Source organism: Trachypithecus francoisi, unplaced genomic scaffold (genome assembly GCF_009764315.1).
Source record: "Trachypithecus francoisi isolate TF-2019V2 unplaced genomic scaffold, Tfra_2.0 Lachesis_group6, whole genome shotgun sequence".
NCBI classification, from domain to species: domain Eukaryota; kingdom Metazoa; phylum Chordata; class Mammalia; order Primates; family Cercopithecidae; genus Trachypithecus; species Trachypithecus francoisi.
In genome coordinates this window covers 78,631,570-78,648,899 of record NW_022681471.1, presented here as the reverse complement: position 1 = coordinate 78,648,899, position 17,330 = coordinate 78,631,570, and the positions used below count along the sequence as shown (strand labels likewise).

Genomic DNA, 17,330 nt, shown 5'->3' with positions numbered 1-17,330 from the left:
TATCGTAATGTCAATATTGTTATGTCTCACAGAATAGGGATGCCCGAGGGGAGGGAGAGAGATGGGGGAATGGCCAATCAGTTTAGCAGTCAGAACATGTACACATTTATTGATTATGTTTGCCATCTTATATGGGCACTGTTTGTGGTGCCCCCTAACAATTACAATAATAACATCAGAGATCACTGATCACAGATCACCATAACAGATAAAATTATAATGGAAAAGTTTGAAATATTGTGAGCGTTAACAAAATGTAAGAGAGACATGAAATGAGCACGTGCTTCTGTAAAAATTGTGCCAATAGATTTGCTCAATGCAAGGTTGCCACAAAACTTCAGTTTGAAAACAAAAAACAAAAAACATAGTATCTGCAAATTGTAATAGAATGAGGTACCCCTGCATATTATTTTTGAAATGAAGATTCATAGAAAGTTGCAATAAATGTACAGGAGATCCTGTTCATAGCTCACCTAAACCACTTCAATGTTATGTTGCATAACTACAGTATGATACAGAAACCAGGAAATTAATGTTTATCTTATTCAGTTTTCCTTACTTTTGTAAGCACTCTGTGTGTGTGTGTGTGTGTGTGTGTGTATGTGTGTGTGTAGCTCTACTCATCTTCTCACATGTGTAGTTTCTAACAATCATCACCACTCCAAAGGCTCTTTCAGGATAACACTTTATAAAGACACACTCACCTCCTTTTCCTCCTTCTCAAACATCTGATCTCTAATTTGTTCTGTCTCTCTCTGTAATTCTGCTATTTCATGAATATTATATAATGTCCCTCTTTCTCCCTAGTAATTTTCTTTGCTCTGAAGTCTTCTTTATCTGACATTAGTATATGTACTGGTGTTTTAAAAAAATCATGTTTCAATGATATATCTTTTTCCACCCATTTACTTTCAACCTACCCATGTTGTTATATTTGAAGTGGATTTCTTGTAGACTGCATATAGCTGGGCTAATCTTTTTTAAAAAAAAAGACTACTGTGCCAGTCTCTATCTTTTAATTGGCATATTTAGACTAGTTTATATTAAAATAATTACTCATATGTTAGGGCTAAGTCTTTAATTTTTAAAATTCTGGTAAAAAATAACATGATATCTACCCTCTTAAGAAAATTTTGAGTGTACAGCACAGTATTATAAATTATATGTACATTAATGTCCAGAAGATATCTAAAACTTTGTATCTTGCATTATTAAAACTCTATACTCATTGAACAGCATCTCCACATTTCCCCTTTTCCCTGGGTTCTATCACTTTGATTACTTTTGTATACCTCCTGTAACTGAAATAATGTAGTATTTGTCCTTCTGTGACTAGTTTATTTCACTTAGCATAAAGTCCTCAATGTTCTTTCATGCTGTATGCCTGGATTGTATGACTGGATGTGACAGGATCTTCTTCTTTTTAAAAGCTGAGTAATATTCTTTTATGCACATATGCCACATTTTCTATATCTATTCATCCACTGATGGACATTTAGGTTGTTTACACATCCTGGCTATTGTGAATAATGCTACAATGAAGATAGGAGTGCAAATATCTCTTCTAGATACTGTTTTCAATTCTTCTGGATAAATACACAGTGGTGGGGTTGCAGGGTCATATGGTAGTTATATTTTTAATTTTTCGAGGAACCTCCATACTGTTTTCCAAAGTGGCTACACCATTATATAGTCCCAACAACAGTGTACAAAAGTTCCATTTTCCAGTAACACTTGTTATTTTGTTTTTAAAGTAAATGTTATTATACATAAGTGAGGTGTGTGTGTGTGTGTGTATAATGATGTTATGAGGTACACATATATAGTAAAAATATTACTATAGTGAAACAAATCAACATATTGGGTCATCTCATATAGTTACCTGTTTTCCCTCCTGTGGCAAGAGCAGCTATAGTCTGTTCATTTGGCAAAAATCATAAATGCAGTGCACTACTTTAGCTATAGATGTCATCTTTGTAAGACCTAATGTACGACACTAGTTATTTTCTGGTTTTTGTTTTGCTTTGTTTTAATCATGGCCATTTTATTAGGCATGAGGGGATTATTCATTTTGGTTTTGATTTGCATTTCCCTGATGGTTAGTGATGTTGAGCATCTTTTCATATACTTGTTAGCCATTTGTATGTCTTCTTTGGAGAAATATCAAGTCCTTTGCTCATATTATATCAGTTCTTTTTTTCTACTGAGTTGTACAAGTTCTTTTTACAGTTTGGATATTAACTCCTTATCAGTTGTGTAGGTTTTCAAATATTTTCTCCCATTCTGTGGGTTTCCTTTAACTCTATTGATGTGTTCCTTTGCTGTGCAGAAGGTTTTTAGTTTGATTTGGTCTCACTTGTCTATTTTTCCTCTTGTTGCCTGTGCTTTTGGTGTCTTATCCAAAAAATCATTCCCAAGACTGATGTTATGAAGCAATTTCCTTATGTTTCCTTCTAAGAGTTTTATAGTTTCAGGTATTACAGTTAAGTCTTTAATCTGTATTGAGTTGATTTTTGTATATTGTGTAAGATAAGGGTTCAGTTTCATTCTTTTGCATGTAGATATCCAGTTTTCCCGGCACCATCTGTTAAAGAGACTATCATTTTCCTATTGTGTAGTCTTGGCATCATTGTTGAATATCATTTGACTGCATGTGTGTGTGTTTGTTTTCGGGCTCACTATTCGAAATTGGTTTATATGTTTGCCTTTATGTGAGTTTCATAGTTTTTTAAAAAATTTTTCAACAGAAATTTACTTATTATACAGCAAATAAAACTTAAAGTGCATGATGGTTTACTAATTTCTTACAGAGTTTAAGGTGGAGAATTAAAATGTAATTAGACAAAGCACTGATAACATCAAACAATTGGAGGAAACATTAAGATTTTTAATAAATGTTGAGATAATATCCTATTGGAAAAATATTTCTGGAATTATAGCAAAAGTCACTATAGAATATGACATAATATATAAATACTATGAACTAAACACTGCTTAGTTGTAGACAACCAAGTACAAGTTTTAAAGTAGGCGTTAATGAAAAAATCATTAGTCACATACTATGTTTGCCCAGTGATATCATTTAATATTTCTTTATTTTATTTTATTTTATTTTATTTTATTTTTATTATTATACTTTAAGTTCTAGGATACATGTGCATAACGTGCAGGTTTGTTACATATGTATACTTGTGCCATGTTGGTGTGCTGCACCCTGTAGCTTTGTAATATGTTTTAAAATCTTGGAGTGTGATGTCTCCAGCCTTGTTGCTCTTTCTCAATATTGTTTTGGCTATTGGGAGTCTTTTGTGGATCTATGTGAATTTTAGGATTGTTTTCTATTTTGTAAGAAATGCCATTGGGATTTTGATGGGGATCGCATTGAATCTGTAGATCGCTTTGGGTAGTATGGACATTTTAACATTATTAAAGTCTTCCAATCCATTAATACAGATGTATTCCAACTTATTTGTGTCTTCTTTAGTTTCTTCCAACAATGTTTTGTAGTTTTGTAGATGTAAACTTCGGTTGTTAATTGAGATCTTTCTTTCTTTCTTTCTTTTTAATGTAGATTTTTATCTCTATAAAATTCCCTGTTAGTACTGCTTTTGCTGCATCTCATAAGTTTTGGTATGCTGTGTTTTCATTTTTGTTTGTCTGAAGATATTTTGAAATTTTTTATTAAGATTTCCTGTTTGATCTATTGGTTATTCAAAAATGTGTTTCTTAATGTACATATTTTGAATTTTCCAACTTTCTTTAAGCTGCTATAAAAGTCCTTTGTCACCTTGGTTAAGTTTATTTCTAAGTATTTTATTCTTTTGATGCCATGGAAAATACAATTGTTTTCCTAATTTTTTTGGATTGTTCATTGCTAGTCAGTGGAAGTGCAACTGCTTTTAATTTGTCGATTTTGTAATTCTCCAACTTTATTGAAATTGTTTATTAATTCTAACAGGTATTTTTGTGGAGTCTTTAGGATTTTTTATATATGAGATCACTTCATCTGCTAAAAGAGATAATTTTTCTACTTTCTTTCCTATTGGATGTTTTCATTTATTTTACTTAGCTAATCGCTCTGGAGAGGATTTCCAATGTTCTGTTGAATAGAAGTGGTGACAACAGGCATCCTTGCCTTGTTCCTGATATTAAAGGAAAAACTTTCAGTTTTTTATCATGAAGTATGATATTAGGTGCAGACTTTTCATATATGATTTTGTTGACCATATATGGTTTTGTCGAAAATTGTTGAGGCAATTTTCTTTTGTTCTTTGTTTAGAGTTTGTCACAAAAGGGTGTTGAATTTTGTCAAACAATATTTCTGTGTCTATTGAGATGACCATGGAATTTTTATTCTTCACTTTCTTAATGTGATGTATCATGTTAAGTGATTCTTTATATGATTAGCCATCCTGGATTCACAAGGATAAATCTCACTTGGTCATGATTTAATAATCTTTTTAATATGCTGTTGGATTTGACTTGGTAGTATTTTGTTGAAGATTTTTGTATCTATGCTTATCAAATATATTGGCTTACTGATTTATTTTCTTATTATGTCTTTGTCTGGATTTGTTAATAGGGTAATGCTGTCTCCATAAAAGAGTTTAGAAGTATGCCTTCCCCTTCAATTTTTTTGGAAGACTTTAAGAAGGATTGTCTGTGGGAGGTGGGGTTATTAACTGATTTAATCTTCTTAACTAGTTATAAATATGTTCAGATTTTCTTTTTCTTCATGATTCAGCGTTGGTAGGTTATAGATTTCTAGGAATTTATCCCTTTTTTCCAGGTTATTCAATTTATGGACAAATTGGTCATATGGTTTATTTTAATCCTGTTAATTTCTGTGGCATCAGTTTTTATGTTTCCTCTTTCATTTCTGATTGTTTTGAGTCTTCTCTTTTTTCTTAGTCTAGCTAAAGATTTGTCAATATTTTTTATCTTTTAAAAAAAGCAGCTTTTAATTTTATTGATCTTTTCTATATTTTTTTCTTCTCTATTTCTGCTCTGGTTTTTATCATTCCTTTCCTTCTGCTCACTTTAGTCTTAGTTTGCTCTTCTTTTTCTAGTGCCTTCAGATGTAAAGTTAAGTTGTTAATTGAGATCTTTCTTTCTTTTTTAGGTGGAAGAAATATGGATATGCTGTATTCTGTTTGAAAGGATTCATCATGAACCAGAAAAAATCAATGAAAAGGGACATTTCACCTAGATTAAATTTTGCAATTTTTAAAAAGCATATGAGCAAAGAAACTATCCTTCCAACATCCAAATAAGGAAGAATAGATTACCTAACAATAGGAACAAATTAAAAATAATTGATTCAGCCTAAGACTTTTTTTTTTTTTTTTTTTTTTTTCCTGCAAAGAAGTAGTTTAATAATTGCAGGGCCAGCCAAGTAAGGAGAAAGGGAAAAAATTTCTCAAACCCATCTCTCTGAGAATTTGGAGGCTAGAGTTTTTAAGGACACTTTGGCAGGCAGGGGATAGGAAACTTTTTAAAAATGATTGATTGGGGATGAAATCACAGGGGTGCCTGAAACTGTCTTGGCTTAGCTGAGTCAGTTCCTGGGAGGGGAGTGTCTTAGGACCAGGTGGCATCTCTTGGTTGGCTCTTGGTCTGCTGCTAAATCTGAAAAATATGTCAAAGACCAGTTTTTTTAAGTTTCTTAATAGTGATGTTATCTATAGGAGTAGTTGGAGAAGTGTAAAACTTGTGACCCCCACTTATATGACTCGGCAGCTGTAAGCAACTTATAGAAAAACACATAAAGCAATGGCAGGTAATTGTTTAACTATGTCTATCGTTTAGCAAAGTTCAGGGCCCCACCATAATTCTTTTTCTAATTATTATTATTTTAAAAATGTTTGTGGATACATAGTAGGTATTTATATATTTGGGGTACATAATATGTTTTGATACAGACATCCAATGTGAAAAAGCACATCATAGAGAATAGGGTATATAGCCACTCAAGAATTTATTCTTTGAGTTATAAGCAATACAATTCCACTATTTAAGCTATTTTAAAATGTACAATTAAGTTATTGATTATAGTCACCCTATTGTGCTATCAAATAGTAGGTCTTCTTTGTTCTTTTTATTTTTTTTGTACCTATTAACCATACCCACCTCCCCCTAGCACCCTACTTCCCAGCCTCAATTGTTTTGATTTTCAGATCCCACAAATAGGTGAGAAAATGTGATGTTTGTCTTTCTGTGCCTTGCTTATTTCTCTTAACATAATGATCTCCAGTTCCATCTATGTCATTGTAGATGACTGGATTTCATTCTTTTTTTATGGTTGAATAGTACTCCGTTGTGTATATATGCCACATTTTCTTTATCCATTAATCTGTTAATGGACAAATAGGTTGCTCCCAAATCTTAGCTATTGTTAACGGTGCTGCAAACACCATAAAAGTGCAGATATCTCTTTGACATACCGATTTCATTTATTTTGTATATATACTCAACAATAGAATTGCTGTTATATTTGCGATCTCAATTTTTAGGTTTTTGAGGAATCTCCAAATTGTTCTCCATAGTGGTTGTTAGTTTACTTTCCTACCAGTATGTAAGGGTTCACTCTTCTCTACATCCTCACCAGCATTTGCTATTGCCTGTCTTTTGAATATAAGCCATTTTAACTGGAGTAAGATAATACTTCCTTATAGATTTGATTTGCATTTCTCTGATGATCAATGACGTTGAGCCCCTTTTCACAATTTAGAAGTATTGCCTCCTGCTCTGTTGTTCACATGCCTGTTTGCCATTTGTGTGTCTTCTTTTGAGAAGTGTCTATTTAAATATTTTGCCCAATTTTGATCAGATTATTAAATTATTTTCTATAGAGTTCTTTGAGCGCCTTATATATTATGCTTATTAATCCCTTGTCAGATGTGTGCTTTGCATGTATTTTCTCCCATCCTGTGGATTGTATCTTCTCTTTGTTGGTTGTATCTTCTGCTGCTCAGAAGCTTTTTAACTTGGTGTAATCCCATTTGTTCATTTTTGCTTTGGCTGCCTGCACTTTTGGGGTATTGATGAAAAAATCTTTGCCCAGACCAATATCCTGGAGATTTTCCTCAACATTTTCTTGTAGTAGTTTTATATTTTGAGGTCTTAGATTTAAGTCTTTCATCAATTTCAATTTGATTTTTATATATGGCAAGAGCAGAGGTCTAGTTTCATTTTTCTGCATATGGATATCTAGTTTTCCCAGCACCATTTATGGAAGAGACTGTCTTACCCAGTGTATGTTCTTAGCATCTTTTTTGAAAATGAGTTTAGTGTAGGATTGGGGATTTGTTTCTGGGTTCTCTGTTCTGTTCCATTGGTCTGTGTGTCTGTTTTTATGCCAGTACCATGGGGTTTTGGTTACTATGGCTCTGTAGTATTATATAATTTGAAGTCACGTAATGTGATTCCTCTAGTTTTCTGATTTTTACATAGAATAGCTTTGCGTATTCTGGGTCTTTTATCATGCCATATAATTTTAGGATTGATTTTTCTATTTATGTGAAGAATGTCATTGGTAGTTTGATAGGGATTGCATTGAATATGTAGACTACTGTTAGTATGGGCGTTTTAACAATGCTGATTCTTCCAATCTATGAGCACGGAATATTTTTCCATTTTTTGGTGTCCTCTTCAATTTCTTTCATCAGTGTTTTATAGTCTTCATTACAGCCATCTTTCACTTCTTTGGTTAATTCTCGTCATTTAATTTTATGCATGGTGATTGTAAATGGGATTACTTTTTCAATTTCTTTTTCAGATTGTTCACTGTTGACATATAGAAATGCTACTTAGTGTTGTTATGTTGATTTTGTATCCTGAAACTTTACTGAATTTGTTTATCATTTCTAGTAGTTTTCTTGTGGAATTTTAAGGATTTTCAAAATATAAGATCATATCATCTGCAAACAAGGATGATTTAACTTCTTCCATTCTAATTTGGATGCACTTTATATATTTCTCCTGTCTCATTGTTCCAGCTGGGAATTCCAGTATTGTCTTGAATGATAGTGATGGCAGTGGGCATCCCTGTTGTGTTCCAGATCTTAGAGGAAAGGCTTTCAGTGTGAAACTAGCTATAGGTCTGCTGTTTTTGCCTTTAATTATGTTGAAGTTTTATGTTTCTTCTATCGCCAGTTTTTTTAGGGTTTTCAACATGAAGGGATGTTGATTTTTTATCATGCTTTTTTCCACATCAATTGAAATGATCATATGATTTTTATGTTTCATTCTGTTGATATGATGTATTGCATTGATTGATTTGCATATGTTGAACCATCCTTGCATCACAGGGATAACTCCCACTTGCTCATGATGAATGATATTTCTAATGTATTGTTGATTTCAGTTTGCTAGTATTTTGTTGAGGATTATTGCATCAATATTCATCAGATATATTCACTTGTAGTTTTCTCTTTTTTTGATCTATCTTTGTCTGGCTTTGGCATCAGGGCAATACTGGCCTCATAAAATGAGTTTGGAAGCCTTCGCTTCTCCTCTATTTTTTGGAATAGTTTGTGTAGGACTGGTTATTTGTTCTTCTTTCAATGTTTGGTAGAAATCAACAGTGAAGCCATCAGGTCCCAGGCATTTCTTTACTGGTAGACTTGTTACTATAGCTTCATTTTCATTACTTGTTATTGGTTTGTTCAGGTTTTGGATTTCTTCCTGTGTCAATCTTGGTAGGTTGTATATATCTAGGGATTTGTCCATTTACTATAGATTTTCCAATTATTTGACATATAGTTGCTCTTTGTAGCCACTAATGATCCTTTGAATTTTTGCAATATCAGTTGTAATGTATCTTTTTTCTTTTCTGATTTTTTTTATTTTTATTCTTATTATTATTTTTGTATTAGTTCTGGGATACATGTGCAGAACGTGCAGGTTTGTAACATAGGTATACATGTGCCATGGTGGTTTGCTGCACCCATCAACTCATCATCTAGGTTTTAAGCACCACATGCATTAGATATTTCTCCTAATGCTGTCCCTCCTTTTGTCCGACATCCCCCAATAAGCCCTGGTGTGTGATGTTCCCCTCCCTGTGTCCATGTGTTCTCATTGTTCAACTCCCACTTATGAGTAAGAACATGCAGTGTATTGTTTTCTGTTCCTGTGTCAGTTTGCTGAGAATGATGGTTTCCAATTTCATCCATGTTTCTGCAAAGGGCATGAACTCATTCTTTTTTATGACTGCATAGTATTCCATGGTGTATATGTGACACATTTTCTCTTTATCCAGTCTATCACTGATGGGCATTTGGGTTGATTCCAAGTCTATGCTATTGTAAATAGTGCTGCAATAAATATACATGTCCCTGTGTCTTTATAGTAGAATGATTTATAATCCTTTGAGTATATACCCAGTAATGGGATTCCTGGGTCAAGTGATATTTCTGTTTCTAGATCCCTGAGGAATCGCCACACTGTCTTTCACAATGGTTGAAGTAATTTACACTCTCACCAACAGTGTAAAAGCATTCTGATTTCTCCACATGATGTCCAGAATCTGTTGTTTCCTCTTTAATGATTGCCATTCTAACTGACATGAGATGGTATCTGGTTGTAGTTTTGATTTGCATTTCTCTAATGACCAGTGATGATGAGCTTTTCTTCATATATTTGTTGGCTGCATAAATGTCTTCTTTTGAGAAGTATCTGTTCATATACTTTGTCCACTTTTTGATGGGGTTGTTTTTTCTTGTAAATTTGTTTAAGTTCCTTGTAGATTCTGGATATGAGAGTTTTGTCAGATGGATAGATTGCAAAAATTTTCTCCCACTCTGCAGGTTACCTGTTCACTCTGATGATAGTTTCTTTGCTGAGCAGAAGCTCTTTAGTTTAATTAGATCCCATTTGTCAATTTTGGCTTTTGTTGCCATTGCCTTTGGTGTTTTATCCATGAAGCCTTTGCCCATGCCTGTGACCTGAGTGGTACTGCCTAGGTTTTCTTCTAGGGTTTTTATGGTTTTAGGTTTTATGTTTAAGTCTTTAATCCATCTTGAGGTAATTTTTATTTAAGGTGTAAGGAAAGGTTCCAGTTTCAGTTTTCTGCATATGGCTAGCCAGTTTTCTCCGGAACCATTTATTAAATAGGGAATCTTTTCTCCATTGCTTTTTTGTCAGATTTGTCAAAGATGAGATGGTTGTAGATGTGTGGTGTTATTTCTGAGGCCCCTGTTCTCTACCAGGTCTATATATCTGTTTTGGTACCAGTACCATGCTGTTTGGTTACTGTAGCCTTGTAGTATAGTTTGATGTCAAGTAGTGTGATACCTCCAGCTTTGTTCTTTTTGCTTAGGATTGTCTTGGCTATATGAGCTCTTTTTTGGATCCATATGAAATTTAAAGTAGTTTTTGTAATTCTGTGAAGAAAGCCAATTGTGCCTTGATGGGAATAACATTGTATCTATAATTATTTTGGGCAGTGTGGCCATTTTCACGATACTGATTCTTCCTATTCATGAGCATGGAATGTTTTTCCTTTTGTTAATGTCCTCTCGTTTCCTTGAGCAGTGGTTTGTAATTCTCCTTGAAGAAGTCCTTCCAGTCCCTTGTAGGTTGTATTCCTAGGTATTTTATTCTCTTTGTAGCAATTGTGAATGGGAATTCACTTATGATTCGGCTTTCTGTTTGTCTATTATTTGTATACAGAAATGCTTGTGATTTTTGCACATTGATTTTGTATCCTGAGGCTTTGCTGAAGTTGCTTATCAGCTTAAGATGTTTTTGGACTGAGACCAAGGGGTTTTCTAAATATACAATCGTATCATCTTCAAACAGAGACAATTTGACTTTTTTCTTTCTATTTGAGTATCTTTTATTTCTTTCTCTTGCCTGATTGCCCTGGCCAGAACTTCCAACAATATGTTGAATAGTAGTGGTGAGAGAGGGCATCCTTGTCTTGTGCCATTTTTCAAAGGGAATGCTTCTAGCTTTTGCCCATTCAGTATGATATGGCTGTGGGTTTGTCATAAGTAGCTCTTATTATTTTGAGATACATTCCATCAGTACCTAGGTTATTGAGTGTTTTTAGCATGAAGGCCTGTTGAATTTTATTGAAGGCCATTTGTGCGTCTATTGAGATAATCATGAGGTTTTTGACATTTGTTCTGTTTATGTGATGGCTTATGTTTACTGATTTGCATATGTTGAACCAGCCTTGCATCCTGGGGATGAAGCCAACTTGGTCGTGTTAGGTAGCTTTTTGATGTGCTGCTGGGTTCAGTTTGCCAGTATTTTAGTGAGGATTTTCACATCGATGTTCATCAAGCATATTGGCCTGAAATTTTCTTTTTGTGTTTTTTTACCAGCTTTTGGTATCAGGATGATGTTGGCCTCACACAATGAGTTATGGAGGAGTCCCTCTTTTTCTATTGTTTTGAGAAGTTTCAGAAGGAATGGCACCAGCTCTTCTTTGTACCTCTGGTAGAAATTGACTGTGAATCCTTCTGGCTTGGGCTTTTTTTGGTTGATAGGCTATTAATTGCCGCCTCAATTTCAGAACTTGTTTTTGGTCTACTCAGGGATTCGACTTCTTCCTGGTTTAGTCTTGGTGGGATGTATGTGTCCAGGAATTTACCCATTTATTCTAGATTTTCTAGTTTATTTGCATAGAGGTGTTTATAGTGTTCTCTGATGGTAGTTTGTATGTCTGTAGGATCTTTGGTGATATCCCTTTTATCATTTTTTATTATGTCTATTTGATTCTTTTTTCTTGTCTTTATTATTCTGGCTAGCAGTCTATCTATTTTGTTAATCTTTTCAAAAAACCAGCTTCTGGATTTATTGAGTTTTTGAAGGGTTTTTCATGTCTCTATATCCTTCAGTTCTGCTCCAATCTTAGTTATTTCTTGTCTTCTGCTAGCTTTTGAATTTGTTTGCTTTTGCTTCTCTAGTTCTTTTAATTGTGATGTTAGGGTGTTGCTTTTAGATCTTTCCCAGTTTCTGATGTGACTATTTAGTGCTATAAGTTTCCCTCTAAACACTTCTTTAGCTGAGTTCCACAGATTCTGGTATGTTGTGTCTTTTTTCTCATTTTTTCAAAGTACTTATTTATTTCTGCCTTAATTTCGTTATTTACCCAGTAGTCATTCAGAAGCAGATTGTTCAGTTTCCATGTAGTTGTGTGGTCTTGAGTGAGTTTCTTAATCTTGAGTTCTAATTGATTGCACTATGATCTAAGAAACTTTTTGTTATGTTTTCCATTCCTTTACATTTGCTGAGGAGTGTTTTACTTCCAATCGTGTGGCCAATTTTTGAATAAGTGCTATGAGATACTGGGAAGAATGTATAGTCTGTTGAATTGGGGTGGAGAGTCTGTAGATGTCTATTAGGTCCACTTGGTCTAGACCTCAGTTCAAGTTTGAAATCTCCTTGTTAATTTTCTGTCTCGTTGATCTGTGTAATATTGACACTGTGCTGTTAAAGTTTCCCACTATTATTGTTTGGGAGTCTAAGTCTCTTTTTCATTCTCTTAGAACTTCCTTTATGAATCTGGGTGCTCCTCTATTGGGTGCAAATATATTTAGGATAGTTAGCTCTTCTTGTATTGATCGCTTTACCATTACGTATTGCCCTTCTTTGTCTTTTTTCATCTTTGTTGGTTTAAAGTCTGTTTTATAAAGACTAGGATTGCAACTCCTGCTTTTTTGTTTTTCTTTCCATCTGCTTGGTGAATATTTCTCCATCCCTTTATTTTCAGCCTATGTGTGTCTTTGCACATGAGATGGTCTCCTGAATACTGCACACTGATGGGTTTTGACTCTTTATCCAATTTGCCAGTCTGTATCTTTTAATTGGAGCATTTAGCCCCTTTACATTTAAGGTCAATATTGTTATGTTTGAATTTGATCCTGTCATTATGATGCTAGCTAGTTATTTTATCCATTAATTGATGCTGTTTCTTCATAGTGTCAATAGTCTTTGCAATTTAGTATGTTTTTGCAGTGACTGGTACCAGTTTTTCCTTTCCATATTTAGTGCTTCCTTCAGGATCTCTTGTAAGGCAGGCCTGGTCGTGACAAAATCTCTCAGCATTTGCTTGTCTGGAAAGGATTTTCTTTCTCTACTGCTTATAAAGCTTAGTTTGGTTGAATATGAAATTCTGGGTAGAAAATTCTTTTCTCCTAGAATGTTGAATATTGGCCCCCACTCTCTCTCTCTTTTTTTTTTTTTTTATTATGCTTTAAGTTCTAGGGTACATGTGCATAACGTGCAGGTTTGTTACATATGTATACTTATGCCATGTTGGAGTGCTGCACCCATCAACTCGTCAGCACCCATCAATTCATCATTTATATCATGTATAACTCCCCAATGCAATCCCTCCCTCCTCCCTCTTCCCCATGATAGGCCCCAGTATGTGATGTTCCCCTTCCCGAGTCCAAGTGATCTAATTGTTCAATTCCCACCTATGAGTGAGAACATGCGGTGTTTGGTTTTCTGTTCTTGTGATAGTTTGCTAAGAATGATGGTTTCCAGCTGCATCCATGTCCCTACAAAGGACACAAACTCATCCTTTTTTATGGCTGCATAGTATTCCATGGTGTATATGTGCCACATTTTCTTAATCCAGTCTGTCACAGATGGACATTTGGGTTGATTCCAAGTCTTTGCTGTTGTGAATAGTGCCGCAATAAACATATGTGTGTATGTGTCTTTGTAGTAGAATAATTTATAATCCTTTGGGTATATACCCAGTAGTGGGATGGCTGGGTCATATGGTACATTTAGTTCTAGATCCTTGAGGAATTGCCACACTGTTTTCCACAATGGTTGAACTACTTTACAATCCCACCAACAGTATAAAAGTGTTCCTATTTCTCCACGTCCTCTCCAACACCTGTTATTTCCTGACTTCTTAATGATTGCCATTCTAACTGGTGTGAGATGGTATCCCATTGTGGTTTTGATTTGCATTTCTCTGATGGCCAGTGATGATGAGCATTTTTTCATGTGTCTGTTGGCTGTATGAATGTCTTCTTTTGAGAAATGTCTGTTCATATCCTTTGCCCACTTTTTGATGCGGTTGTTTGTTTTTTTCTTGTATATCTGTTTGAGTTCTTTGTAGATTCTGGATATTATCCCTTTGACAGATGAGTAGGTTGCAAAAATTTTCTCCCATTCTGTAGGTTGCCTGTTCACTCTGATGGTAGTTTCTTTTGCTGTGCAAAAGCTCTTTAGTTTAATTAGATCCCATTTGTCAATTTTGGCTTTTGCTGCCGTTGCTTTTGGTGTTTTAGACATGAAGTCCTCACCCATGCCTATGTCCTGAATGGTACTACCTAGATTTTCTTCTAGGGTTTTTATGGTATTAGGTCTAACATTTAAGTCTCTAATCCATCTTGAATTAATCTTCGTATAAGGGGTAAGGAAAGGATCCAGTTTCAGCTTTCTACTTATGGCTAGCCAATTTTCCCAGCACCATTTATTGAATAGGGAATCCTTTCCCCATTTCTTGTTTCTCTCAGGTTTGTCAAAGATCAGATGGCTGTAGATGTGTGGTATTATTTCTGAGGACTCTGTTCTGTTCCATTGGTCTATATCTCTGTTTTGGTACCAGTACCATGCTGTTTTGGTTACCGTAGCCTTGTAATATAGTTTAAAGTCAGGTAGCGTGACGCCTCCAGCTTTGTCCTTTTGACTTAGGATTGTCTTGGCAATGCAGGCTCTTTTTTGGTTCCATATGAACTTTAAAGCAGTTTTTTCCAATTCTGTGAAGAAAGTCATTGGTAGCTTGATGGGGATGGCATTGAATCTATAAATAACCTTGGGCAGTATGGCCATTTTCACGATATTGATTCTTCCTATCCATGAGCGTGGTATGTTCTTCCATTTGTTTGTGTCCTCTTTTATTTCACTGAGCAGTGGTTTGTAAATTCGGTATTGATGGAACGTACCTCAAAATAATAAGAGCCATTTATGACAAACCCACAGCTAATATCATACTGAATGGGCAAAAACTGGAAAAATTCCCTTTGAAAACTGACACAAGACAGGGATGCCGTCTCTCACCACTCCTATTCAACATAGTATTGGAAGTTCTGGCTAGGGCAATCAGGCAAGAGAAAGAAATCAAGGGTATCCAGTTAGGAAAAGAAGAAGTCAAATTGTCCCTGTTTGCAGATGACATGATTGTATATTTAGAAAACCCCATTGTCTCAGCCCAAAATCTCCTTAAGCTGATAAGCAACTTCAGCAAAGTCTCAGGATACAAAATGAATGTGCAAAAATCACAAGCATTCTTATACACCAGTAACAGACAAGCAGAGAGCCAAATCAGGAATGAACTTCCATTCACAATTGCTTCAAAGAGAATAAATACCTAGGAATCCAACTTACAAGGAATGTCATGGCCCCCACTCTCTACTGGCTTGTAGGGTTTCTGCAGAGAGATCCACTATTAGTCTGATGGGCTTCCCTTTGTAGGTAACCTGACCTATCTCTCTCTCTCTGCCCTTAACAATTGTTCCTTTGTTTCAACCTTGGTGAATCTGACGATTATGTGTCTTGACGTTGCTCTTCTCGAGGAGTGTCTTAGTCGTGTTCTCTGTATTTCCTGAATTGAATGTTCGCCTGTCTTGCCAGGTTAGGGTAGTTCTCCTGGATAATATCTTGAAGTGTATTTTTCACCTTGGTTCTATTCTCTTTGTCAGTTTTAGGTACACCAATCAATCAAAGGTTTGATCTTTTTTTTTTTTTTTTATACTTAAGTTCTAGGGTACATGTGCATAACATGCAGGTTTGTTACTATGTATACTTCTGCCATGTTGGTGTGCTACACCCATCAACTCGTCAGCACCCATCAATTCATCATTTATATCATGTATACCTCCCAATGCAATCCCTCCCTCCTCCCCCCTCCCCATGATAGGCCCCAGTGTGTGATGTTCCCCTTCCCTAGTCCGAGTGATCTCATTGTTCAGTTCCCACCTATGAATGAGAACATGCGGTGTTTGGTTTTCTCTTCTTGTGATAGTTTGCTAAGAATGATGGTTTCCAGCTGCATCCATGTCCCTACAAAGGACGCAAACTCATCCTTTTTTATGGCTGCATAGTATTCCATGGTGTATATGTGCCACATTTTCTTAATCCAGTCTGTCACAGATGGACATTTGGGTTGATGCCAAGTCTTTGCTATTGTGAATAGTGCCGCAATAAACATACGTGTGCATGTGTCTTTGTAGTAGAATAATTTATAATCCTTTGGGTATATACCCAGTAGTGGATGGCTGGGTCATATGGTACATCTAGTTCTAGATCCTTGAGGAATTGCCATACTGTTTTCCATAATTGTTGAACTAGTTTACGATCCCACCAACAGTGTAAAAGTGTTCCTATTTCTCCAAATCCTCTCCAACACCTGTTGTTTCCTGACTTCTTAATGATTGCCATTCTAACTGGTGTGAGATGGTATCTCATTGTGGTTTTGATTTGCATTTCTCTGATGGCGAGTGATGATGAGCATTTTTTCATGTGTCTGTTGGCTGTATGAATGTCTTCTTTTGAGAAATGTCTGTTCATATCCTTTCCCCACTTTTTGATGGGGTTTTTGTTTTTTTTCTTGTATATTTGTTTGAGTTCTTTGTAGATTCTGGATATTAGCCCTTTGTCAGATGAGTAGATTGCAAAAATTTTCTCCCATTCTGTAGGTTGCCTGTTCACTCTGATGGTAGTTTCTTTTGCTGTGCAAAAGCTCTTTAGTTTCATTAGATCTCATTTGTCAATTTTGGCTTTTGCTGCCGTTGCTTTTGGTGTTTTAGACATGAAGTCCTTGCCCATGCCTATGACCTGAATGGTACTACCTAGATTTTCTTCTAGGGTTTTTATGGTATTAGGTCTAACATTTAAGTCTCTAATCCATCTTGAATTAATCTTCGTATAAGGGGGAGGGAAAGGATCCAGTTTCAGCTTTCTACTTATGGCTAGCCAATTTTCCCAGCACCATTTATTGAATAGGGAATCCTTTCCCCATTTCTTGTTTCTCTCAGGTTTGTCAAAGATCAGATGTCTGTAGATGTGTGGTATTATTTCTGAGGCCTCTGTTCTGTTCCATTGGTCTATATCTCTGTTTTGGTACCAGTACCATGCTGTTTGGTTACTGTAGCCTTGTAGTATAGTTTGAAGTCAGGTAGCGTGACGCCTCCAGCTTTGTCCTTTTGACTTAGGATTGTCTTGGCAATTCGGGCTCTTTTTTGGATCCATATGAACTTTAAAGCAGTTTTTTCCAATTCTGTGAAGAAACTCATTGGTAGCTTGATGGGAATGGCATTGAATCTATAAATAACCTTGGGCAGTATGGCCATTTT

At 35.3% G+C, this 17,330-nt stretch overlaps 1 long non-coding RNA gene across 3 annotated transcripts in view; it reads left to right on the top strand.

The window, feature by feature from the left end:
- LOC117077217 overlaps positions 1-17,330 on the top strand; it is a 94,951-nt gene that overhangs the window by 15,228 nt on the left and 62,393 nt on the right. For 2 of the 3 annotated variants that reach the window (XR_004434701.1, XR_004434702.1), the window contains exon 2: positions 5,123-5,779. The exons of the other annotated variant lie outside the window; for it this stretch is intronic. This is a non-coding gene — a long non-coding RNA (uncharacterized LOC117077217). The remainder of the gene's footprint in view (positions 1-5,122; positions 5,780-17,330) is intronic. 3 annotated transcript variants of the gene reach the window in all.